This window comes from Muscardinus avellanarius, assembly GCF_963383645.1.
Source record: "Muscardinus avellanarius genome assembly, chromosome: 4".
NCBI classification, from domain to species: domain Eukaryota; kingdom Metazoa; phylum Chordata; class Mammalia; order Rodentia; family Gliridae; genus Muscardinus; species Muscardinus avellanarius.
The window spans coordinates 94,671,958-94,692,680 of record NC_137789.1 but is presented as its reverse complement, the minus strand read 5'-3'; positions in this window follow the sequence as shown (position 1 = coordinate 94,692,680).

Below are 20,723 nucleotides of genomic sequence, written 5' to 3'. Positions count from 1 at the left end.
TCGACACAGGTCTCACCTACACATTTTTATTCTTGCCACTCAGTGGAATGGCAAAAAAAAAAAAAAAAAAAAAAAACAACCTTTTTCATTCCTACTGAAATCCTTTCCACATGTTTTTTGGAACCCAACAAAATTGCCTTTGTCCTCAGCTCTCTTGCTTCATGGCCTCACTGGGTCTGGGAATGAGGCGGGCAAGGTGCATCCAGGGCGAGGCAGCTTGGGAACCAGAAATCCAAGCCCAGAGAACTAGCACTTTCTCCCAGGGGTGCTTAGATAGCTTGGGTGGGCAGAAGGCTCTGTGCCTTCTCTGGAGTGACTGGCAGGGAGCCTCCTGGGCCCCCCGCCCCACCCCGGGGTGCCACACTGGGGACAGCAAAGCCATCTGTCTTCTCTGTTCTAATTAAGAAAGAAAGCCCATATGTGACCCACAGACCCCAAACCTGAGCACCCGTCAGTGCTGGATGAAGTGCCCGTGGTCCCGCAGAGAGCATCCAATTCCCTGAACCCCACCACGTTCTTTTCATTTCTCCCTTTTCTCCTATGGGTGAATGAAGCAGGGATACATTGCAGGAGATAGCACATCTGGCTTTCTCTTCTCCAGATTTCAGGGTAGAGAGACTCTCAGGTCCCCAGCCTGTCTGCTGTTGATCTGACCCACCGTCCCACCACTCTAGCCCACAGGACCCGCGGCTTTCTTTCCTCTCCACTGAGACATGACAGGTTCTCATGGGTTCCTGTTCCAAAGCCTCCCAGACCCCCCAACCCCCACACACACTCCCATGTCTGCATCTGCGGGGAAGGAGTCCAATTCCCCACCCCCAACCCCTGCCCAGCCTTTCTTCAAACCCCCAACCTAGGTAAATAGTGAATAACCCTCATTAACATTTCATAGACCTTGTATTACCCTCTTTTCCCTTGTATGAAGCATGATACAAAAGACAGTCTAAAAAGAAACAAAATGCCCTTCTTGTGTGTTATTTACAGCAGGCCTCTTCTAATCTAATCATCCTTCTCCTCGTCCCCCACCCCCAGCACACTGCAACTTTGCAGGCATTTTATTAAAATGAACACGTTGTTCCTGCAGCCGGGCTCCCTCCCTTGCAGGCCTCCGCATAAATAATTTATCTGGAAGCTGATTTGGTTGGCTACGCTTCTATAATTGAAGGCCATCCCACACAGTTTATTGGCGAGCATGGAGGCCCAGCCGCTCAATGCCCTGACCCCAGATGGAGCGATTCAAAGGCCCATGGCAGGCCCCTTCAAAGCCCAGGGTGGCCCTGCTGGTGGAGGTTCCTGTGCTCCGCCTCCCTCTGCAGCAGGCCAGCCCCAGCAGTCCTCAGGGTGTGAGAGGCTGGAGCTGCCTGGCTCCTTGTCCCAGCCAAGCTCCATCAGCTGGCTGCAGACTAGCCCCACCTGCGGTGCCCACAGCACAGCACAGGCAGCTGGCTCATGGCCAAGTGTAAGGGTAGGACCAGCCCTGGGACACAGAACAGGAGGACCCACCCTACCCTCAAACACCAAGAAGGCCTGGAGAAAAGCAGTCTATCCCTGGGCCTCGGGCCCTAGAATCTTGAGTGGGCTCCTGCCCCAGCCAGTGGTCTGGGGCCCGGGGATCCTGACTTCTCCCCTACAGACCCTCACTTAGGACTGGCTGAGCTTCAGAACTCGCAGACAGTCTCTGGCTCTGTGAACTGCTCCCAGCTAGGGACACCTGCTTCACCTACCTGCCCAGCTCCACTCCCGTCACCCTTTTCCAAGAGTGCTGCAGAAAGCTTTCCATGCTTAGAAGGTGCCACCGACTTCCCTCCTTCCTCCTCTGCCAAAGTTCAAATCTCAGTTCCAGCTCTGCCCCACAATTGCTAAGTGACCTCAGTCAAGTCACACAGGCCCTCTGTGCCTATTCCCTCATCTGATAACTGGTGAATAGTTTGTGATGTTCTTTGTGAATTAGAAGACTTAATGAAGCTTAGAGTCATGTCAGTAATGTTTCCTATCAATATTACTCTGAAAATACAACTTCCATTTATAGCAAAGCTACTACAAAGAGGTGTCCCTCTGCCCTGACTCCAATTACTCACCGCTCATTCTCCCTTGAACCTGTTCATCAGGGTTCTCACCCCGATATGGGCTCCAAAGCAGTTCTCCTCAAGGTTCCCGACAAGGCGGCTGGTGACCTCCGGGTTGCACCAAACACTGCTCAACTTTGACTCCTCTTGTGCAAGACCCATCAGGATTCAGGCTTCTCTTTAGACAACTTCTTCACTTGGCCTAGGACCCCACTCACTCCTGCTTCTCTTTCCATTTCTCCTTCTCAGTCTCTTTCACTAGATCTCTTTGTGTACCCAGCTTTCTACCTGGGGTGCTCAAATCCAACTTCTTCATGCCCTGGCCCGTGCTGTTCAGTGGAAGCAGAATGAGAACCATAGATGCCATTTTAAATTGTCCAGTAGGTACATTTACAAAGGGAAGGGTGAAATTAAAATTTAGTCATAGATTTATCTTAACCAATAGGGCTAAAATATTACCATTCCAACATGTAAGCAATATAAAAATTGTTGGTGGGATACTTTGCCTTTTTTAAGTCTTCAGAATCTGGGGTGTGTGTTGCCCCTCCAGCAGATCTCTAGACCGGAGCTCATCATCCAGGTGTGGTTGGTGGCTACCATATTGGATGGCTCAGCCCCAGGGGCTCCCTGCCATTCCCATTCTGTGAATGTCACCTGTGCCATAGGACTCAGAAACCTTTGTGCCAGTCTGGAATTCTGTCTTGAACTCCAAATTTCTGTGTAAATGCAGAGTCTTTCCCCCCTCAAAAAAAAAATAAATAAACACTTCTAACTTAAAGTATCCTGAATAAAATGCTCACCGTCCTTTGGGCTGAAGACTCCAGAATCACTCTGACTCCTCTGTTCCCCAAAGCCCACATCCAACCTCCTCCAAAACCTGTGGACTGTGCCTAAAACCAAACCTAGAACACAGCCCTGGCATCACCCTTCCTCCACAACACAGCACACCAGCCCCTGCCGCCTGGGTTACTGTAACAGCCTCTGTCCTGCTCCCTGCTGACACCCTAGTTCCCTGGGTCTCTTCATTCTGAACCAGAGTGCTGCTTCAGGAGTCAGATCCTGCTGTTCCTCCACTCAGTCCCTCAATGGCATCCCCAACTGGAGCATATCAAGAGTCAAAGCCTAGCCATTGTCCCCTGTCCTGACAGGCCAGGCTTCCTCCCCACCCAAGGTTGGCACACTTGCCCTCTCATCTACTTATCAGGCTTGTCCCCCAGATGTCTACAGAGTGACACCAGCTCTTCCCACAAGTTGCAGCTCAAATACTTTCTCCAGGGTCCTTCCCTGTCCTGGACACACGGTATGAAGTCACAGGCCTGGCCTGATGCACACTGCTCCCCATTCCCTTCCCTTTCATCTTTCTTTCTGGCATTTGGTGCTAGCTCATGCACAAGATACACTTTGTAATCTCTCTGGTAAAAATAGACGCCCCCTGAAGGCAGGTCCACCTTGTCACTGCAATGCTCCATTGCATGAAATAGTCACGGGTGCATCTAACATGCTAACAAGTTCTGTGGAGTGAATCGATGACTGGGCACGTCAGGGTTTCATATCAGGAGCAGGAGGGAGAGGCCTTTAGGTCACTGGAAATAGGATCCCGAGATCTTTGTTCCCCTGTGTATGGGGCCACCTTCCTACATTCCTTGGGAGCCCAAGCTGTTAAGGAAGGAGGCAGGTAGTGAGAGTGTCACTCTGCCCTGCCAGTCCACACCATGGCATTGTAACAATAGCTACCTCCAACACAGAGCTGTTTCCTGAAGACCCAGTTCTTCGCATACTTTCTCTCTTGAATTTCTACAGCAAATCACAAAGTGTGACCAAGTCAGGAACAGGGGAAGCCTGGCCTATTTCTACAACTCTCCATCCAGCCTTGTTCCTATTCCTTAGTGTAGAGCCCCTGAGCTGCCATGCAGAAGGAATAATAAGGAGTAGTTCTCTTGGCTCCTCCCAGAGTCCCAGGCAGATTTCTTGCAGTATTCTTCGTCCTTGCTCCTCCCTGCCCTGTTGAGAGGATCCCAAACCATGCTCCTCTCTTTTATTTCAGGATCGGGACATGGTCATGAGACCATGACCCATGGTCATGGGAGCCTTCCTGATACCAGGACCCCTCTCCTCGCTGTACCTCCATGATGGGTGTGGAGGGGAACCACCCATGACCTTTCCAGATAAACTCTGCCTCAGCTGCGGGAGCACAGCCCTTGGCTATCAGCCTCCTTGGGGTTTGCTTGAGCTTCACCACCTTCCTTGATGGCTTCCCTCAGGGACTGGTGGCAGGAGCAGCAGCAGCCTGGCAGGCTTGGTCCCCAGGAGGACTGGTGAGCCACTTGAACTTCTGGGCTCCTGTGGTGTCGGCTGGGGCTCGGCAGTGGCAGGGCTGTCATCAGCTCACACTGTAACTCAACTTCTCTGCCTTCCTTGCTGTCTCCTCTGGTGCTCATCCCCAAAACCTTTCCCACAAGCATCCTGTATATAAGGTCCTATTTCCCAGGGAACTCAAAGTACACCCCTACTCCCAAGGAGTCCAGCTCATAAATTCTCCTGGACAAAATGATGGGGCAGCTGCCCCTTGTCCCTGGCTATAGCCACAAATCAATGAGGCCCTGACACTCACACAATTGATTCCTTGCTTGGACCTCCTCCTTCTATTAGTACCCCATGCAGGCTGGAGGCTTCAGAGCAATAACTCAGGGAAGAATTTTAAGACCCACCACTGTGGCCTTTTTCATCAGTATCTTAACTTTAAGGGCCATGGTGTCCAGGGCTCATGGACACTGGGTGCCTGGCGAGAAGAGTTCCAAGTCACATCGCCATGGGAATAGGATCTATATGCCATGATATATGCATGGGGAAGCCCTTCGATCCTCCTACTGAGGCCCTGCCTTCTTTTTGCCTTATAATAAGTATTGTCTGAACCACAGAGGTGCAGGAGGTCTGGCTCTGTAGCATAGCTGTCAGAATTTAGAGATCAGGCTAAATTCACCTTTCTAAGGGTTGCTCCCTCCTAGTGGAGGGAGACTTAGCCTGAAGTTGCCCCTAGAAGTGTCCCTTAGACCAATCTGAGTGAGTCATTGCTTCTGGGGCTCTGTACTGTCTTCTAGATTTTCTGAGTTCAGACAGGAAATAGAGGAAAAGTTAGGGCTGCCTTAGTTGGCTTTGTGTTGCTATAACAAAGTACTTGACACCAGATGATGCATAAATAAAAAATTTTATTGGTTCATGATTCTTAGGGCAGAAAGGCCCAAACAGCATGGTACTGGTGTTGTGAGGAAGGCCCCTGGCTACATCACAACATAGCAAAAAAGAAGATAGGAAGCCAGGTATATGTAAAAGGAACAAAGCACATGGATGGTCTTCCCTTATAACCCACTCTCTCAAGAGATATTTTACTCATCTGACACTCCACCCTCTACAAGAGACCAGCATTAATTCTCTTATAAGAGTAGAATCCCCATGAACTGTCTTCCACTAGGCCCCAGCTCTTAAACATTCCAACACCTCAACATCACCACACTGGGGACCAGACTTCCAGAACACGAAAATTTAGCAGACACGCTCAAACCATATCTAAACCATAGCAGGCCTTCACGGAAATGACAGTGACCCTGACCTTGACTCTACAGGGTAGAATTTCCATTGAGACTCAAGACAACAACATCGAGCAGTGGGCAGCTGGGCCACAGAAGCCCAAAAGTCAGCCCATGAATGCACACTGAACACCTGCCCTGGCCAGGAGATGCTCAGGAGGAACTGATAGCTGGACCTCAGACCAAGGTGTCTCTGCAGAAAGCAGAGCAAGATGTGGGATTCCAGAAGCCATGGCTAGCTGTACACCAGAGATGAGCACACACTTTCAAAGTAGGCAAAGAGAGAGGAAGCTGGGGACAGACAGGAAAGCTGAGAGAGAGGCAAGGTGCTGTCCTGCAATCCAACCCAAGAGACCCTATGCCAAGTGACATGAGGTTTCAATCGTTCTGCCTCAGGAACACATAGGACTAGTCTTGAGCAGCCCTGGGCAAGGCAAATACTCTGCTGTTTGGATGTCAAATGAGGTGTGATTCAGAGACCCCAGGCACCGTGACTGTGTCCGTAGAGTGTCATCCCAGGGTAGCCTATTAATTTTGTCTCTCATCTACCTTCTACACATAACAGCTGGTCTAAATGATGGAGACATCCTATAGGCTATACAGAGCCAGATTCTCTCTTATAAATCAAGAACCCCCCCAAGAGCAAAGACCTGCCTTCTCATTTGCAAGCCAAGCAATTAGCAAATGATCAAATGCATGGAATTGCATTCACCTATGTGTTTCTGGGTTCTCCTGAGACACAATGATGGATCGGTGGGCATGAGTATATTCTATGCACAAATGCTGGGCTATCACTATTTCAAACAGCTTAATGATAATTGTATATGTGCCCTGAGCGAGGCTGCATGAATAACAAAAATGTCAAATGTCTTTGTCTTAGCTGCTAGTCTACCAACTCTGCGGGTCTCATAAGCATGAGCCACATGCCAATTAGAATCTCTGATGGTCAAGTACAAATGTCTTTGTTTCATAAAAATGAAAGAACGAGTTCATTATCACTTAAACTCCCTCTAGAAGAAATAATTGTCTAAAAACTTAAGATCCATGAATAGGGAGGATGGGTTGTCAAAGGGGGTCCTCCCTGAAGATTGCTTCCTTGCATTTGAATAGAAAGAATCAAAGGCATAGCTCCATAGGGCCGAACAGGAACTTCCCGCTGGAACCCAAATCCCAGAGAGCCCTGGACATCAATGTCTGTCAAGTCTGAGCCAGGAAGGATCTCCAGAGAGATAGTGTCAGCAGGAGCTTCTGAGCTAAGATGATAAGTCTTTATTGCTTCCAAAGGGAGGAACCCCCTCCCCAGTCTTCCTTGCACCAAGGGCTAGAGAGGTAAGAGGTCAGGGGCGCAGGGAGACAGCAGCCCTCTGAAGATTTCCATGATGGAGCCATGACTCAGCCAAAAGAAGGCAGCCACAAATCCTGTGTTTCTAGAAAATCTCATGCTCCTTCACCAAAGAATATATATATATATATATATATATATATATATATATATATACACACAAAGAACCACACTTACACATATGTGCATATACATGTACAGATGTGAGCTTATGTGTATGCATATGTATACACATATATCATATTAGTGTATATAATATGGGATTTGAGTTCAAAGTTTACTTCTGTCTTCAACTAAAATAGATAAACAAGGAAACATAAATTTACCCATCAGGAACATTCAGTTGTCAGAACCCATGCCTGCTATTTACTGGGGAAAGCATCACTTGTCACTTAGGGTGGGTGTTGCTCCAGAGCTGAGCAGTAGACCGTGGGTCATAGTACATGTGTGTTGGACATGAATCCAGACTGTCCTCCACTATCTTCAGGACCCTGGGAGTGGTGAAAGGAGGTACAGGTCTGAAAGCCTGTGTCCTGCAGGGCACTGAGGGGCTCTGGGGACAGCCTGAAAGCCCTGGAAGCTGCCTCCATCCTAGGAGTCACCATCATGTGGCGCCTGTAGAATCACACGGCCTTGCTTTAAAACTTTGTCTCTTCACCCACAAGCTATGAACCTGTCCAGCTAGGACAGTCACAGTGACTGTGAAATCAGGGCAACAACGACAGAAACATGAGACATCAGCGCTGGTGAGCAGAGGAGGGTGAGAGAGTTACCACAGAGCACCTGTATTGAGGAAGGGCTTAGAGTCTACACTCCAGTCCTGGATTCATGGGTTTCAAAGTGAGATCCATAGATGGACCTTCAGGGGTCCCTCAGTGGCATGAGATTTTTTTTTTTTTGACATTTGTATTTTTCAAAAATCAAAAACACATTAAGTGATGCCCTGGGTTATCCTCAAATAATGCCCAGGGAATACAGAGCTTCCATTTACATTTGGGGCTTATTATCACATTTTGCAAAACAAAGCTCAAATCACTTCATGGGCTGCTGTACAAACAAAGATTTAGTGATTGTTCAAATAGAGATAAGCAGAGGGAAGATTGAGTTATCAAATACAGGGACCCAGACAGGCCACACACAAGCCAGCTCTGGGTCGAAGCTGACAAGATCCAAGCCACCACACTGCAAGCAGGTACCTGAGTGAACAGCACCCTTATTTGCAAGGACTTCCAAGACAGCTCTGGAGATAAGAGGACAATGCTAGAAAACATTTTGCTAAAAGTATGTATTTCTGTATTTTTAAGTCACTATGTTTTAGGGTGCCCTATTAAGTTGATGGGCCCATCAAATCCTAGGTCTGTGGTTAAAAAGCTTGTCCATTATAACGCATGAAAAATATAATAATATTGATAATAACTCTAATGATAGCACAGCATGCTCAATCACCAAGACAATCCAGCTGATAACAAGGGGATCTTTAAATGGGAATACATCCTTCTATTATTAAGCCCAACATTGGTTATTTCACTTTCAGGAAAACATCATCTGTCACATTAAATTAATGCCATTAATTTGAATTTTAATGGTTTCATAGTTTTGTTTGCATTTAATTTGTAATTGTGTTTTGGTTTTATAGCTGCATAAGAGCTAAAAGCATAAGGAATTTATACTTAACTTTTATGTTTGTATGTATTTAAATAACAATATGATCAAAATAATTTTAGTCAACACTGGGGGTCTGCGATAATTTTTCCCTTTAAAATGCATATATTAGTCAACTTTAAGAACCACTGAGACTGTACCACAACACATTGCTAAATGCAATGCATAGGCACTGAATTTAAAAAGTCCTAGTTGGAGACTACAGCAGTGAAGTATGCTTGTAAATCCAGTTCTTGGAAGGCTGAGACATGAAGATTGCAGGTTCAAGGCCAGTCTTTGCAACTTAATTAGACTCTGTTACAAAAATTTTAAAAATAAATAAGAAGGACTTGGAGCCGGGCATGGTGGCGCACGCTTGTAATCCCAGCATTCGGGAGGCTGAGACCTGGAGGATCGCGGTTCGCGGACAGCCTCAGCTACTTAGTGAGGCCCTCTGCAACTCCATGAGACCCGGTTTCAAAATAAAGAATAAAAAATAGGGCAGGGGGTGTAGCTCAGAGGTCAAATGCCCCTGAGTTCCATCCCCAGACCCGAAAAAAAAAAAAAAAAAAAGGACTGGGGAAGGTGTAGTTTAGAGGTAGACCACACCTGAGTTTAATCCCCATTGCCCAAAAAAAAAAAAAAAAAAAAAGTCCTAAGTGGGGCTTAGATTTGGCCCAGTGTACTGCAGGAAGAGGATATGGGGGCAAAAATCCCTACAGGAACTTCAATCTGAGCTTTTCAAATCAACAAGGCAGTTAGTCACCATCTAAGATGGCTTGGGGAACCTGAGAAGCTACCAGTATATTTTTAGTCTCTTTCTGCTGTTCTTTGACTCAATAGTTCTGAGCAGTTTGGAGTAATTCAGCAATAAGCTATTGGACATCCAAACATTCAAGACATGCCATATGATGCACTTTGCTGGAGAAGTCCTCGGCACTCCCCCAGAGGGCCAGCCCTACACCACTCTCAGAAGGCAGTGACCAGCCCCAGAACACCGAGGCCCATGGCAGGGTGTCCTTCAGCCTGGCTGACCGTGGCAGGCAGTATCTCTACTGCCTTCCATTCCCAACAGAGAAAACAGACTGGGAAAAGCTGGGCTGCTCACCTGAGCCCCACAGATGAGTGGGAACTTGAGCCTCCGTCCTTATGACTCCAGAGCCTGGGTGCTGAGCCCCTCTGCTTCATGGGCACCCTCCTGCCCAGGGGTTGACAGTAAGCCAACAATGGCCCTTGTGTTCTGGGACATATAGGATTTATTTTTCTAATCCCAAAGCTGGGGACAATGGGTGACAAATACTTCCATATCTCAAATGGGAGTGGCCAGAATCCTTCCCCCTAGGTTTTTTGTGGTGTCTACACTGGCTAGGCACCTCCTCAGCCCTCACAAACCTGTTTAAGTGGAAGAGTGGGGTACTGCAGGAAAGCATATAGGGACACTTATATAACAAACTTGGGCTGCTGCTCCCCGTGCACTAAAGACTTTTGTAGAGATAGTAGTGCCTGCAAAAAGGAGGCAGTCCCTCATTCCCCAGCCAGAGGTCCTCTGCACTGCAGGGGCCCTAAGCCCACCCCAGGCATAGGTGTTTCTGGAAGAGTTTATCAGGGATCCCGGGTATGGGTAGGGGCTGCCCCCGTTAGGATAGAGACTGAGCCTATGGTGCCCCAAGGCTCAGGAGAGTGGTTGGTTGGAGTGGGGTAAGGTGGGGATAATTGAGGCAGCCTGCAACCCACCCTGGGGTAGAAAGGGAACAGAGGCTGTAGTAATGAGCCAGTCTAGGCCTGTGGGGTTTCCTCACCAAAGCTGCAAAGGAAGCAGCCAGGAAGGGGGCATCCTTCTGGACAGACTCAGAAGCCAAGGGAGAGCTGGGCAGCACCAGCTGGAGAAAGAGAAGCACAGGGCCACTCTCCTCCCCCTTCCTTGTGCCTCGCTTGTCCTATCTCACAGGAAACCACTGATAGGCAGAGGTTTTACACACTGGGTGGCTCTAAACAGCATGCATGCATTATCTCACAGTTCTGGAGGTCAAAGTCCTAAATCATGCTACGATCCTCCCACTGCTCTAGGGAGAGGTTTCCTGGTCTCTTCCAGCCTCTGGTGACTGATAGCAATCATAGATGCTCTTCACTAGGAGATGTATGGCCTGTCATACAGGTATCTCCTGCCTGTGCCATCTTTTTTTCTATGTCTGTCTGTCTCTGTGTCTAGATTTTCTTTCTTTATGGGAAAGCTAGTCTTACTGGATTAAGGTCCAACCTAAAGACTTTATTTCAACTTGATTCCCTCTGGAAAGTTCCTTTCCAAATACGACTCCATTCTAAAATGCTGGGGACTTCCACACATATTTTTTGGATAGGACATAATTCAATTTCAATAATAGACATGAAGGAAGAGAAAAGGAAGCAATGACATTTCATTTCAAGGTCACTGCAGAGCCCCTACGTGTAGAGGGGCCAGGCCTGAGCTGCTGGGAGGGACAAGCCTTGAACTGGGTGGGCGTGGAGCTTGTACATGTGTGTCCTTTTTAATACCTGAGAATACAGTTTTTTCAACTCCTGACCCTGCCTGGGCACTGAGATGTATCTGCAATGTCATCAAGGGAGTGGGAGAGGAGGAGACCCAGCTGGGCACATGGTAAGAAATATATTTCTATCCATTGAGGAGGAAAGAAATCCATTTCCTGTCTATACCCCATTGAGTGCAATCTATCCAATATACAATTACATGTACAAGACTTAACTAAACCATGAGACAGCCAGTGAGTTCAATGAACTGTGGGAAAAATGCAGAGAAAATGTCCTGAGATTGTCTGGGAGGGATGGTACAGTGTGGGCCCCTGCAAGAGATGGGTGAAGGTGGCCCTAAAGAGTGAATGGATTCTGCCAAGTAGGCAGACAGCAAGGTGAAGGCAGGTCCTGACCCTGAAGACAGCCTGGATTCCTTCCCAGGAAGGTCTGTGACCCTCTTAAAGAACTTTTATGTCCCCCGTCCTGAGCAGCGGATGCAGATTTTATGTGTGTCTGCAGGAGGCTAAAACTGTCTTCAAACACAGAATTTTAACGATCAGATGCCTGTCTCAGGGATGGGAGCATTTCTTCAGCTGAAAGAACTCTGGCAGACAGTGCCAGAAGTGGATTATAAATAACCCACTACCACTTCACTCCTTCTCATCGCCGAGACTCCTGGCCGCAAGTCTCTTTCTCCCATTTGGCAAGATATCAGATGGGATTTAATTAGCAGTTTTGCTTCCTTGACTGCACACATTCAGTGTTTCCAGGGTCTCGAAGATGTACTTCCTGCACTTCTCTCTGGGCCTTGAAGCAAAGTAGAAGCTCTTTGGGATCTTTGGACATCAAAAAGAAGAGACCATCTCCTCTCACCTGTTAGAAAGAAGTGCTAGGAGGGAAATGATTTTCAGCAAAAACAAAGCCCAGAGCCTGAAGTTTTGCAAAGAGATTCTTTCTTGGCCAGATATCTATCTTCCTTTCTGGATTCAATGGCATCCAGACAAACCCAGAACTAGGTATTTGTAAATAGGGTCCTGTGTAGAATATGCTACACTGCCAGTCAGACACAAGCCATAGAACAGATATAGTCTCCTTCTAGACACAGTGCATCTATTCTTCCTCTTATGCTTATGAAGCAGCCTCAGCCACATTGGACATAAGTCCTTCACAGCCCTCACTCTCAAATGCCCACTATACTAGTCAGCTTTTCATTCCTATAACAAACACCTGAGATAAATCAACTTATAAAGAGAAAAGGTTTATTTTGGCTCACAATTTTGGATGTTTTGGTCCATGATCAATTAGCCCCATTGCTTTGAACCTGTGGCAGAAGCACATGATAGATCAAAATTGCTCACATCATAGCTGAGAAGAGACAGAGGAAGAGGAAGAAGCTGAGGTCTCACTATCCTCTTCCAGGGCACACCTCCAATGACTTGAAGACCTCCCGCTAGGCCCCATCTTTAAAAAGTTCTACCTCCCAATAACACCACAGACTGGGGACAGAGCCCCCCAGATACAGCCTTTGGGAACACATTGCAGCACTTAAATGTAGTACCCATCTCCTCCATGGGCTCTGGCTTTCCTGCACTGGTCTTTCTCTCACCTGGTCTCCACCTCCAAAGCTACACCCTCCACAGATCTCAGAACACACATACTCTTGCCAGAGCTGCCACAATGGACCCAGGCCTGAAACCCTGGCCCTCTCTGCCATCTTTTTTCTGCTCATCCTTCCCAGGTTTTTTATTCTAGGCAGCATCAGCCTTGTTTTTCAAAAGGGCACTGCTGGCCACAAGTGAAGCCTGCCACTGCAGAGGGAAAAGACTGAGGCTAAATTGAGTTGAAGGCCCTGGATCCCACATCCCCGGGAGAGTAATGAAGCACCACAGCATACTTACAGCGCTAAAGAGTCCTGCACTGTGACACATGCTCAGCCTCTCTTGACAGTATTGCCTGGGCTCTCTGGCCAGTGACCTTGTGCCCAAAACATCTATTAAGGGCCCCCAAGAGGGATGTGAGCCACATGATGGGAAGGCATGAGGCACATCCCTCCCTCCCTCCCTTTTGGTGACCCATTAGGTGTATATTTGGGTCTGCAGTATTACCTTATAAGTCAGATTTAAATTAGTAAGAGATTTGGTGGTATTAGAGCTGCTTGGCGGGCCCTGCTCCAGCGGTCCTGGTGACAGTCAGGTGCCCTCCTTTTGGCTAGGACCACCGGGGTGGACCACCCCTAACCCAGATGGGTGAACCCCATCCTGCTCCCTGCCAGGATCCCACCTGAGGCCAAGTTGGGCCCATGCCAGGAGAAGCCAGGGGATTCTGCAGAGCTCGGCCCCCATCCACTGCAATACCTGCATGCGCTCCCCAGCTCACACATCCCGAGGAAAGGGACAGCCATAAATGCATAGTATCCTCAGGCCATCGTCCTAGTGGAAAGGGACCAAAAACAGAAATTGAATTGCCAGAGGAAAATCGAGAAAATTCTACTTCTTATATATCTAAGCTCTTGATCATTATTTTCAGCCACCAAACCCAGTGAAGTGTCAGGACCACCACACTAGGACCATCAAAAGTACCCCTACCCAGAACGGGGTGTGCTGGGGATACCATTACACTCCAATCATCTTCTGCCTGTTCCTGCACTGGAGCCTGATGCCACCTTCTGAGCCCCCAAGGTCTGCAGCCTTGTCCCCATTGCATTACATGCCCTGGATATGATGGATTAAGTGAGATGCTATATAATGGGAAGCCCTACAATCTGTGCTACTGCTCTTTAAACAAGCCCTTGACAAACAACATCTACTGCTCTTTGGTTGATTTCTGAAAATACATTTTCTGCCTCTCTCTTTCTCCTTAGCACCCCTCTCTCCTGCACTTCCTCACCTCCCCAGAAGGGCCACCACTAGTCAGTTCAATTCATGCTCAAAAGGTGGTCACGAACATGTCATACACATCCTCCATGAGGGATAATTCATGGTCCTCAGGCAGTGCGGGGTGTGGGGGAGAAGTGGCACTGGACAGAGGGGCGTGCGTCCAGGTGGGCCATTCAGGGACACAGCTGGGGCTGGCCGCCTTCAGTCACACACTATCAGAGGGTGCCAGATGTGGAAGGACCCTTCAGGAAGGGGACTCGCACTTGCTTTACAGACAGCCACACTCTGAGTCTGAAGCAGAGCCCAGCTGGAGTCCAGGCCTGGCTCCCCTGCCCAGTACTCCTCTGTGAGGCTGAACTTGGTACACGTGAGGCTCACAGAGGAGGGGGATTACTGGCTCCTTATGTCTAATGATGGTATCACTCACTTCCTTGGATCGTTTCCCAAAGAGGTGGTCCCGGAAAGTCATGAGGCAACAGAACAGTCAGATAATCCCCCTGCGTGTTCTCTAGAGAATGCACCGAGCTAACAGACTCCACTCTGCCTCCTTCCCTGGGCCTTGCTGCACAGCAATGGCTCGTGGACTCATGGGGTGGGCACACAAGACGGACACTGTCGGCATCTCATCTGCAGGTTCTGTCATGGGAAATCCCAACAGGACGGATGTAATGTGCTTTCATTAATGCACCTGTGGGCCTTCACTGAGCTGGCTTGGAGAGGCCACAGGGGAGAAGAAAGGGCCCCTGCCCCCCAGGAGTTCACAGCATGCTCAAGTACTCATGCAGGAGCTCCTGGTTCTGTAGATGCTGTACTCAGCCAGAAAAGCTTCTGGCTTTTTCTCTTTGTCTTCCCATCCTGTGCAGGCACAAGTGCTAGCCATCTGACTGGCGTGATGATCCTGCAGCCATCTGCATACTGAGGGCCAGGTTATCTATTGTTGGCTAGTAAGAGCCTTCCCCATATCTCCTCTTTATTCACTCTCTCCTGCACACATCTGCATTAGCTAAGGAGCCAGAGATCCAGTGCCCAGGTGATGTCTCCCCTTTACATCATTTACTGAGCAGCCCCTCTGCGGAAGCCCAGATGGGCTGGTACAGGACCCCAGGGGATGCTTTCTTTCCCAGCCCTCTGATTCACTCTCCATCCCTGGTGGGTGGTATGAGCAGGTCCATGTTGGAGCTCCAGATTCTGCCTCTATCCTCAATGTTTCCTGAGATAGATCATGCTCAGACATACAGTAAGAGGAAAGGAAAGGCGGGGCAGCAAGGAGCAGCTTTGCAGGTGATGGGCAGCCCCTGAGTGCTGACGCCAGCCTAAAGTACAAATGGCAGTGATGCCATTGGAAAACTGCAACAATGAAGACAAAATACAGACAATCCCCAGCTTACCAGGTTTCAAACTTAGAATACTCCAGCTTTACTATGCTGCAGAAGTGATATGCATTCAGTAGAAGCTATGCTTCCGATCTTAAATTTTCATCTTTTCCCAGACTCGTGATATATAGTGTGATACTCTCTTGCCATACAGAGAAGCAGTGTCAAGCCATAGCTCCCAACACATCACGTGATCACAAGTTAGTGTGCTATGGTGCTAAACGGAGACGCTCTGTGGATTTGGTGTATTCAATACATTTACAACTTATTTTCTATTTACAATGGATTTATCAGGATACAAGCCTATTTAACTCAAAGAGAATTTGTAGAAATAAACTCAATAATAGCATGGCTCATCTCACAGCTTAATATTAAGAGAAGGAAGCTATATGTAAAGGAGGCCCAGCACCTAGGGAAGCAGGGTGTGTTCGTTTCCCGATGGCACAGCAGGTCACACAGCTGTTACTCACTTTCTGAAATTTCATCAAATCGGACACTTACTATTCATGACCTGACCTGTTCTGGAGCAGAGTTGACACACATCTCCTCAGCACTAGAGACTTCGAGACTAGTGTAAGGCCCCCTGGGGAATCTCTTTCCCTCCGTCACTGTGACCAGGAGCCTCTGAAGCCTGGGTGTGGAGTGCACGGAGCCCAGCTCTGCCATCGGAAGACACTCCATTCTGTGAGCCCCTCTGGAAAGCCTGCTGGGGCAGGGTTGATTGACAGCTGTCAGCTGTGCCCTCTGGATCTCCTGCTGTGCTCCTGTCAGGCCCCCTTGTTCCCTCAGCTGCTCCCTGTGAATGACTGTAATCCTTGACTCAAATTCTAGAATGAAGCAGTCCTACCCAATATGGGACTCAACTAATGAATGACTTTGGGTTAGGACCCCCATCAGCCTGGCCCAGGCTCTCAGAGCTGCTGAAGTGTTGGGCTCTTCCCCATCTTTCCTGACCTCTCTCCTCTAGAGGATTCAGACCTACCTGTCAGTGGAAGCTTCTCCCTTCTCCCTGACCTTTACCCTTCATGGGCATCTCCCTTACTAAAGGTACAGCTAATCCTATCTTGCAGCTTCTTTCCCAGGGGACCTAAACCACTACCCCAACTCACAGAGGACAGGAAGCAAAAGCTAAAACTAAGTCTTTAGACTTTTTTGCACTAGCAGCAGCAGCGGCACCAGCTTAATCGCCTCCTTCACTTATTCATTCCTTCCTCGAGCTGCTCAGCCCCTCTGTGTCTTCAGGTGCCTGTTCCCACTGTCCCTCACTCACTGACTTCACTCCCAGCTGCACATGCCTGTTATATGGCCCTTGGTGTAGAGACGTTTGCAGTCCAGGCTCCTGACAGATGCACCCCACCACCACCACCATCAAATGTCTTTCATATGTCTATAGGACAATGTAAAAAGCCCAGTGCATCCCTGGCTTGCTGATCAGAGCCCAGGACATCAATGATCCTAGATGGAAGACACGTGAGTGGAGACTGAATCAATGCCATCTTGTTCCTAGACAGCCAAGGGGCCTGCCTCCTACTGAAACTAGAGCCAGTGGCTATTGGTGCAGACAGCTGAGCAGAGTTTCAGAAAGGAGACACAGTAGGGACTGTTGCCATTAAACCCCCTTCTAGGTTCTAAGGGGAAGGCTTATTCCTCTCCCACTACACGCACATCTCTGGCGTCAGCCCCTTCCCCAATTATCTACAAGCCGAGATTTAGATAGGGGTTTTGAATCTATCACCATCCTAAACCTGTGAGACCTGGATCCCTGAGGATGCTCACTGGGGTCATAAAGAGGATCCAAGAATCAGAAGACTGACTCCCTGACTCCTCTTGACCTGACCTGCCCCTCCATCTGGCCTCCAAAATGTTTCCCTAAAGGATCGAGTCATATCTCCAGAACCCACAGTAGCTCCCAATTGCCCCAAGGAGAAAACTTGAATTTCTCAGACTAGTCTTTCAAGGTCCTCTTTGGCCCAGCTCCAGCTGGTTCACCCTCTGCTATTTCTCCTCTGTCTGCCCCAACACACAGGTGTGCACACACATGCAAACACACCTGTGCACACAATAGGGCTGGCTGGCTGCTTCCTTTTGCGGTGAGCTAGGCCTTCACTCCTGAGACACTGTTCATAGGTGGCCTTCCTTATGACTCCTGACCCAGTTATCCTGAATAGAGTTTGTGGGTCTGACTCCATGGGGTAAGGTTAATGCTGGAACAACCCCTAGCTCCCCAGAGACATGGAGCTCAGAACGCACTTTGATCTGAAGTCAACTGGACATTGATTCACAGTCCTGCACTTGGAGAAAGCCAACCATCCTCTTCCAGTCTCTGCTTCTGTGTCTACGAAGTAAGTGATAGTACTGCCCTCGGCGTGGCTGTAAGGGCCGGAAAGGACAAACAGTGCATGGGTCTGCTCTGCCCCTGTGTTCAATGTGCACACCCACAGTCAGAGGACACAGTTATCCTGGAAACCTATAGAGGGCTGGCTGGTGCTGGTGTCTCTGGGTGGAGAGATGTATGGGGACCATTTCTGTCTTTGTTTAGCTTGGCTGTGTTTTCCACATGTATATCTTAAATAATAAGCCTGAACTGCTTTCACAATGAGAAAAGGTAAAAGGGATATATTTCAGGGGGAAGAAAACCAGCCTGTCTTATGGCAGGCTCCCTGCCCCAGGGCTGTGCACCTGTCTTCCTGTCTCTGTGCATCCTCAGCACTTGAGGCTGATTCAAAGTGGCCAGTGCCCAGAGGTGCCCATGAACCCATCTGGTCCGAGTCCCTGAGTGAGGAGATTGGAGCCTGAGGATCAGAGAGGAAGAGATTCGCCCAGAGCCAGTCATGGAATGAGTCTCAGAAGTGGAGTCAGAGCATCAGGAATACCAATGATACTGATGCTAGTGAGAATGTGGGGAAATGGGATTTCTTATTGTTCATTATTATTTACAATGTGGGATTGTAAATTAGTCCAACCACTATGGAGGTCAGCATGGAACTTTCTCAAAAGAGTAGGCACGGAGCCACCATAGGACCCAGCTGAGTTACTCCTCAGTATCTTTCCAAAATAATTTAAAGTCAAAATTATTACAGTGACAAATACATACAATAGCCAAATTATGGGGCCAACCTTGGTGTCTGTCAACAGAGGAATAGATAAAGAAAATGTGTTGTGGAACTTAGCCATAAAGAACAAAATTGTGTCACTTTTCGGGTAAATGGAATATTATATTGAGATCAGCCAGTCTCAGAAAGTCATATTCTCCCATATATGAAAGCTAGAAAGAAAATAGAAAACAAAAGTGACTTTAGTCAAATAAGAAAAGAAACCAGTAAAATAATGAAAGAGAATTACGGGAGGAAGATGAGGCAGATAAAAAGGAGAATTGAGGAAGGAAACAGTTCAAATACTGTCATACAGCCGGGCATGGTGGCGCATACTTATAATCCCAGCATTTGGGAGGCTGAGACTGGAGGAACACGGTTCACGGACAGCCTCAGCTACTTAGGCTCTGCAACTCAGTGAGACCCTGTTTCAAAATAAAGAATAAAAAATAGGGCAGGGGATGTAGCTTGGAAGTCAAATGCCCCTGGCTTCCATCCGCAGACCCGCAAAAAAAAAAAAAAAAAAAAAAAATACTGTCATACAGTATATGCTACCAATCTCACTAACATGTATGGGAAGGGAGGGAGGGAGAATGGGAAGGTGGAGGTACAGAAGAAAACTCATCAAGTGAAGTGTGCTTGTAAGTTCATATCACTTTGAATCTCACTATGATGTATAATTAAAATGCACCAATAAAAGCCTTAAATAATGCTTAAATGATGGCAGGGGGAGGGGATGGAAGCAAGACCCAGGCCCCCGCCCCCTGCCTTCCCTACTGGTGGGAGATCAGCAGGGGCAGAGATTTGCCAGAGCCCATCATCTCCTTTCCTCCTGTGTCACCTGCCCCCTTGGGTGAAATCATCATGCCCGAGACCTACGCCCGAGATGGTTCTGCCCATCCTGCCCCAGGCTGGATGGGTTCCAGTTTTGGAATCATTACTACTTAATCTGATGGCAAAGACTGTAAGACCCACTAAAGTGCTAGACTAGATCCACCAGGGCGAGATGGTTGAGATGTCCTGAGGTTTGTGCCTTGGCATTGGAGCCCCCAGAAAGGGTAAGGCCCCCCACGCAGCTGGGCAGAATGAATGGGGATCCCGCTTACAGACCCAGCCCTGCTTTCTCACGGCCCCCCACCCTTCCTCCTTCCCTTCCTCTTCTTCTTTAGTCTCTTCCTCTTCTCTTTCTCCCTTTCCTCTCCCTCCTCTCTATCTTATTCTTTCTTCTCCTTTCCTGTTTTGTTCTCTTCATTCTCTTCCTTCTCTTTTTCCTCGTCTTCTCATATTCTTCCTCCTGTCTTCCTCATTTTTAGGTTACTATAAGGAAAGCCCATCTAAAATAAAAACCAATTTCACAAAAGTTCAAGTACTCTTCACATTTTAAAGTAGCAAGGAGTCTCTGAGGGCAGCAGATCCCTCTCTCCAGCTTATGACTGGAGACTGTCACTCAGAGTCTCTAATCCCCCTTTCCTGACAAAGCCCTAATAAAACATCAAGAGTTCCCAGCATTCAGGAGGCCAAGAGCTGCTTGGATCCTCTGCTTTTTCAACACTAAGGAAATGGGGCCCTTTTAATATCCAGAAACCCCACTGTGGATCCCATATATTTGCAGATGGCTGGAATGGGGGGAGAAGGCTGGAGGGGAGGGGAGGGCTTTCCCTGAAACCTGGGCTGGAAACTATACACACATGACCATCACCCAGTGACCCCTAAGTTTTAACACTGTACATTCCAAATGTAGTTTGACCAAGCCCTAGTATCCAGAGAGAGGGGAGCACAGAGTAATCCAAAGCACAAGCCGCCCTTTGTGCTCTTCTAGCAGCCTGAGCCCTGCTGGAGCCAGCTCTAAGACCGTCTGCCTCAGGGCACCGCAGAGAGAACCAGAGCTGGGGAGGGTTCCCATCTCAGAGCAGAAGTCTCTAGAAAGGAAGGAGTTGAGACAGGGCCTACCCTGCCCCCCCCCCCTTTTCCTAAGGAAGAGAAAGAGGAAGGGAGAAAAGGAGGGAGGAGAAAGAAAAGGAAAAGAGAGAAAGAAAAAGACAATTTCAAAGGAAGGACATGAACTCCAGTGAGATCTGTAATCTGTTAAGCGCTGAGCTATGCCCCCCGAATCCCTGTGTTGAAGGCCTAACCCCTAGGACCTCAAAATAGAACTATATTTGGAGATAGGGTCTTTAAGGAGGTAATTAAGTTAAAATGAGGCCACTGAGGTGGGCCATAATTCCAGACAACTGTCCTTAT